Source organism: Lactuca saligna, chromosome 9 (genome assembly GCF_052625555.1).
Source record: "Lactuca saligna cultivar CGN05327 chromosome 9, ASM5262555v1, whole genome shotgun sequence".
NCBI classification, from domain to species: Eukaryota; Viridiplantae; Streptophyta; class Magnoliopsida; order Asterales; family Asteraceae; genus Lactuca; species Lactuca saligna.
The window spans coordinates 160296241-160303619 of NC_136425.1; the positions used below are offsets into that span (position 1 = coordinate 160296241).

The following is a 7379-nucleotide window of genomic DNA, read 5'->3' on the forward strand; positions in this document are numbered from 1 at the left end:
ACAGGAGGAACCATGAAACTGAAACGAAGATATGTTGAGGGTGATTTGATTTCCGGAAAACTTCGCCAGAAAAACACAACATTGGAGCTCTCTCTCACTCTCTGTTATATTAAATTAATAATATTAGATTAAAAAATAAAATAAAATAAATATAGATTATAAGGTGATATAACTTCACGTCTTATTTAAATCAACAATTATAATTTTATATAACTAAAAAGTATCTCTTAAGTTATAATCTATTTAAAATAGTTGATTAATAATTTATATTTTTAATATGAAAGTTTAATTATATATATATATATATATATATATATATATATATATATATATATATATATATATATATATATATATACATATATATATATATATATATATATATATATATATATATATATATATATATATATATAGGTTCAGGTTAATTTGAGACCATTCTAATTTTGTGAGATCGTGAGATCAAATATAAAAATAATTTTAAAATGCAAAATAAATAAAAAATCCAATTTTTTTTTAAATATTATTTTCGGAACTTTAATTAACTAAAAAAATAAAAAATAAATAAAATAAAATCCTGTATTTTTTTTTTAAAAATACATGAAATATTCTAATAGAATATTATACTGACATATTCTAAAAAATAATTTTAAAATGCAAAATAAATGGAAAAATCTAAAACTTCTTTTTTTAAATATTATTTTTGAAACTTGAATTAACTAAAAAAATAAAATAAAATACCGTTTTTTTTTTAAATATGTGAAATATTCTAATAGAATATTACACTGACATATTCTAAAAAATAATTTTAAAATGCAAAATAAATGGAAAAATCTAAAACTTCTTTTTTTAAATATTATTTTCGGAACTTAAATTAACTAAAACAAAATAAAAAATAAAAAAATAAAAAATCCCATTTTTTTTAAAAAAATACCTGAAATAAATGGAAAAATGGAAAAATTCTTTTTTTAAATATTATTTTCGGAACTTGAATTAACTAAAAAAAAATCTCGTTTTTTTTTTTTTTCTAAAATACTTGAAATATTCTAATATAATATTACATTGTACATATTCTAAAAAATAATTTTAAAATGCAAAATAAATGGAAAAATCCAATTTTTTTTTTTAAATATTATTTTCGGAACTTGAATTAACTAAAAAACATTAAAAAAAATAAAAAAAAAATAAATAACTGTTAGGTTGTCTCAAATAAAGCTAACCATATATATATATATATATATATATATATATATATATATATATATATATATATATATATATATATATATATATATATATATATATATATATATATATTTGCACATTCTTATTTTTATTCGGTTCTCATATGAATCTTCGTAAGTTTCATTAGGCAAATCCAAAAAACGGGATGTGATTAGTAATCATCTTATCAAAGAACCCTTACATATATGTTCAAACAACAATCTACAAAATCCATGTATTATTTTTTCAAATAGTACGTTACCGAAATTATTTTTTCAATCTAATATATAAGTTAATTGATATATTATCTATTTCAAAACGATAATCACATAATTTAGTAAAGGATGTGGCTTTCCTAAAAAAATAATAAATAGATAAGCTGACGAACGATTGAAATTAGCGTTGGGCATCTTCTTCTACTATACTCCTATAAATAAACCCTAGTTAAACCCTTTTTCTCCTATCAGTTCATCTTCACCATAATTAAAACAAACCCTAATTCCATTCACCATGTCTTCGAGCACAATCCTAACCCTGAGGTCAAAGGACAATCACCTCTTCACCATCGAACAGGCGGCTGCAATCAAATCCATCACAATAAAAAATATGTTGGACGAAGGCTGTTCATCGGATGTGATCCCTATCCCTAACCTCGATTCTAAAATCCTAGCGCTAGTCGTTGAATTCCTCAAGGCCGAGAATCATGATCTGAAAGCTTTTATTGAAGAACAACAGATTTCGACGCTAATTGATCTCCTTAATGCTGCTAATTATCTTGACATCAAATACATGTTGGATACTGTTTGTCAGAAAATAGCGGACATGATTAAGGACAAAGATGTGGAGGAAGTTCGAGAGATTTTCCACATTGTGAACGATTTCACACCCGAGGAAGAGAAAGCTATTCGTGATGAATATGCGTGGGCTTACCAAAAAAACGAAAAATAGGTTCTTCTTGTTGCTTTCAGTTAGGGTTTATTTGAATAATTATGTGATTCCGTTTGAGAGTTTTGATAATTAGTTATTTTATGATTGAAAGATGAAACTACCATTGGTTTAAAGTAACTTTTCACTTTTATTGTTTCTTCCCATTAATTAGTATTACTATTGATGATCCTGTGACATATTTAATGTATTACATATGGGTGTTTGTTTGTTTGAATGGAATCATGGATGGATTTGATAGGATGGATTTCGGTTTTCAAAAAATTCAAGTTAAATACAGAACAAATAAAATTATCTCATAGAATTACAATTTGGAATGATTGGTTTTTATTATTTGTATATTTGCCACAACTTCATAAAAATAAATAATAAATTGTTTAGTTTGAAATTAAAATTTAAAACAAATATTAAAAAAGATATATTTTTGTTTATATTTGAGTAACTTTTTTTATATATATATCTACATAACGTGTTGGAATTATTCACATATGATCACTGTATAGCAAGTTACAACTGATCTTCTGTGTGAATACTTTCAAAAAATTCTTTACTTAGATGTATACAAAAATAAATGAAGTTACCCAAATACCAACCAAACGAAAAAATAATTACCCTTATAATTTAGTTTTCATTCTTTTTTATTTTACCTTTTAAATTTGATTTAGTATAAAATTTAATATAAATGTAAATATTTTTAAAACACACCATTTTAGTAAATATCTTTTTTAAAATACACTGTTTTGATATAGAAAAAAAACTCTTTGCCAACAAAAAACACATTTTCATTTTATAGATTTTTATTGTTTAAGATATTAAATATAAAAATGAAAATTTACTAGAGATTAAAAGTACAAGAGTGAAGATCAATAATGTGTAGAAAAACACCATCTTCAATGAAGTTTGCTCCATACATGTGTTAAAATTTACATCGATAACATTGCTCTTGTCTCATATATATAACGTTATTTAATAATTATGCTACCAAAAACGGCTCCTACCATTGTTGTGACCAATATAAAAACTCATAAATGGTCATAAATATTGTTTTGATTTTTTTTTTAACTGAATATATTAATAGTGCAAAAATTTTGATCGATCGTCTTAATAGAAATGGAAATTAACTTATCAGGGCAATTACCTTTACATCTTGTTCACACATGGGTAACTTTATTTATTTATTTGTACATATCTAGGTTACAAACCTATTGGAAGTGTTCACATATGGCCGTTATAATCGACTGTAACTTGCTATAATCGGTTATAATGGTCACATGTGAACACTTTCAACAGTTCATTATCTAGATGTATACAAATACAAAAAAAGTCAAAAAAAGGGAAAATGACATATATGCCCTATTATGTTTCTAGGGTTTATCCATTTAGCCAGTTAACTTATTTTGTGGCTTTATGAGGGAACGAGTAATTTGTAACCTAGCAATCTAATCCATTTCAGATATTGTAGCTGGTTCCCATTGCCACATAAGTGTAAGCTAACACGTAAACAATGATATGGCAAGACTTCAAAGCGTCCCAACAACCCAAACGACGTCGGCTTGTATGTGAATCATAGGGAGCACGCTTGGATTTTTCATGTTGCCCCCGCATTAGTTAAGGACTTTGTTGCCCTAAAATGACACATCTGGAAACTTGCTTACCCCAATCTCGTGTTTAACTTCACTCCAAAATAGGAAAAATGCCTTCGTGAGCATCTGTAGAACATAGCTGGTCTCCAAACTACCGCAGTCATATGGCAAAGAATCATTCCAATGGTGTAACCAACAAAGACATGGTCATCAATCCAATACAAACCCAACTAGAATTCTCTCATATGGGAGGAATTCCAAGACTAGTTGTGTGAGCTCCGACAGGGTGTTAATCGAGACTTGGATGCCATGAACCGTGAGGTTGATGACGTTCACGCTGGTCAGCTGAATATCTCTAATATCCTTGCTGATCTTAAGAATCATTTCTTTTCTTTGTAAGGGTCATATGTGAAGATGGTCGTGGAGCACAACAAACGTAAGAAAGTGAAGTATTTTGTTTGGGATTATTGGTGTTTTTATTGTGGATGTGTTCATATACATGTTCTTTAAGTAACAAAAGAAATGTAGGTTAAAGCATTTTTGTCTTGGGTTTGCGTTTTGGTGTGTTATTTAAGTTGTTTATTGTCGACATTATTAATAGATTTTGTGTCTGGTGGTGCTTGTTGTTGGTGCTGGTAATAGTTTGTGGTGTTGGTGCATATAGTTGGTAGTGGTGATGACTGGGGGTGGTGATGGTCATCCTTTTTTGATGAAGTATGTTTCGATGATCTTTGTAATATGTTATGGAATAGGAAAAAATGATGTAAACAAACCCATGGTTGATATTATTAAAAAAATGGTCTTATACCTATGTCTGTGTCTGTTAATGAACGAATGAAACATTTGGGGATTATATATGTTTGGGTAAGTTAGTCCCAGTCATGTGGATCTTCATCATTGGGATGGGACCACAATGGTGCAGTTGGGGAAAATGCACAAAAAAATGATATTGCACATGAGTCACAATGGTCTTTGTCTGTAACCCTTTTATGGAAAAAAACTTTTCTAAAGTGCAGTTTTTCTTGTTTACTTGCCAGTGAACTTTTGCTTGTTTAATTGGCAATTTCAGATCAAATATATGGAATAGATTAATGGATTAAGTGATAGATAACCTATTACAAGAATAACTTAACAGATTAAGTGACAAAAAAACATGTTACATAAATTGACTTAATGACCCCCTACATCCTAGAATTTTAGTAATGACAAAAATAGCCCCTAAATGGTCACTTTATTTATATGACAAACATACCCTGTAACGCCCGCAGATTTGGACTAGTCAATTTAGAGGTAGTAAGCGTTAAAATGACTTTTTGATAGAAGATTATTTAGAGTAAATAATCTTAACCAAAGTTATATTATATGTTACAAGGATTCTATACATATAAAGAACGTTGAAATCCAACTTATAACGAAGAAGTTATGACTCGTTGAAGTTTTACAACTAAATCGGCACGACATCGCGTATCGTAAATGGTAAATTTTTGATAAAATACTTTTTAGCCTTAGAAATCTAAACAAAAGTCGTAGTATATGTTAAACCGAGAGCGTGCATATAGAGAACGTCCAAATCTGATATTGTTAAACCGAAAATCAAATTTTAGACCAATCAATTTTTAGCTAACATAACCTAAACGATAATTGAAGATCTTGTTAATAGAAGCTCAACGATATAAAGACAGACTAAAACGGACGTCAGATGACATAATTATGAATTTTTAACGGACTTTAACAGTCTAAGCCTGTTAAAATATAAATTTAAAAATAAATTCAAAATTAGCCAACAGAGTCTAAACTAAAGTTGTAGATCACATCGCTACCTACACGTGAGTATAAAGAACGTTAAAACGGGACTCGTATGCGAAAGTTACAGGTTTTAGAAAATAATTAACTTTTTTATTAAGTTCCGGAGGTGACATGTGGCACCATCTCAGCCACACCTTCTTCCCCACAGCTTCGCACGAGATCTCGACACCTGGCACTGGAACATGCCGTGTAAAGCTCATAACACAAGATTTGCTCAGTTTCATAGCCTATAAATAGAGGCACAAATCACCCCATTTCTTCACACCTCTCTCAACCCTTCTCTCCTGAACACCCCAAACCCTCTAAAGCTTTTCCCTAGCATTTCCTATGTGTTATAAGTGATTCCCGAAGTGTCAGAAGGCCCCGAGAAGAAGAGCTTTCAGCTCAGAAGTTCTGCCCACGCAGAGTCCGGTTCCTCGCTACCCCTTGTAGGTGAGTTATGCTTACCATAATTTAAGTGTAACTTATGTTTAAATTCATTATCGTTATTATGAAAATATAAAAAAGATTTATCGGTGATTCCAAGTTGTTATACTAATTGATCTACTTACGGGGATGATGTATAGGCAGTGATTTAGTGAGGTGCTTAAAGTGGGATTTCCAAACAATATATTTCATATACCAAATGGACCCTACCTCCGATATAATCCTACCTTGATGTTCCTTACTTGATAGATCTTGAAGTAGACTTTGAGTTAATGATGAATCTAGACTTATAATTATTATCTATTAATATTAGAATAAAACTTAGTAATAATGACACTAGGTTACATCAAAGGAAAAGACAATTGTTAGAAGAGAAACACTGCCCGAATTTTAAGTCATCACTTTAACAAGTGAGTGCATAGTCCCTTTCATGAACATGATTTTAATACAAGTATTAATAAAGGTATTAAATATATGGTTAAAGTTTATGTGTGAGTTATATACTTATTCTCTAGAAATATATGATATATGTGTATTTGATTATATATGTTATGTGAACCAGACATGGTTCTATATGTGTTAAGATGTATTTACATGATAATAATAATAAAAGTATTATAAATGAGAAGATAGATGTATGTTAATACTTAATAATCTGTATAAAATATTACACTAAATTAGGATTGTGTTGTCGAAACAGAGTTAGCATTGAAAGTTGATTATAAGCATTGTAGGCTTGCTTAGTGATAAAATAAGACTTAAAAGAGATGCTTAGTTCGATTAAGTTTGGATATTGGGTAATATCTTATTAAGGGTACATGTGTGATCATAATAGAGAGTAGAAAATCAGTTCGAGGAGATTAATGATCGATGCAGTATGTCCTACAAATAAAAGTAATTTCTATGTACCAAGTCTTTTTCAAAGCTCTGCGTCTTAGGTGTTGCTTGTGTCGGGGTATTATTATGTTCTGGGGTACGAGTCCTACTCATACCAGGGTACTATAATGTGCCAGAAGTACTATCATGTACAAAGTCCTTTTTGACACTATTTTGTGTCGGGGTACATGAGTGTACGAGAGTAATTTATTAGTATTTCCCCATACTATTTTGAAGAGATTTGGAGTCATCGTTTCTTTTATGATGTGATCAAATGAGCTTCATGTGTCAGGGTTTCCTTTCACTTAGTAATTGAGGGAATTTTGTAGACTACCTAACAGAGTGTGTCAGTAATAGACCACTACCAAGTATGTCAGATGTTGTATTGCCGAATAGGGTGAGTCTGGGGGTAAAATACATCACGGTGTCAGACCACTGCTAGGCACAATTATGTAGATAACCATCCCTGACTTAATTTTCATGTTGTTTTTACGAACGGAGGTTCATGGTGAAACTTAT

At 29.6% G+C, this 7379-nt stretch overlaps 1 pseudogene; it reads left to right on the forward strand.

Moving 5' to 3' along the window:
* Positions 1–1734: 1734 nt before the first annotated feature.
* LOC145016875 (SKP1-like protein 11 pseudogene) lies at positions 1735–2172 on the forward strand (annotated as a pseudogene).
* Positions 2173–7379: the final 5207 nt, after the last annotated feature.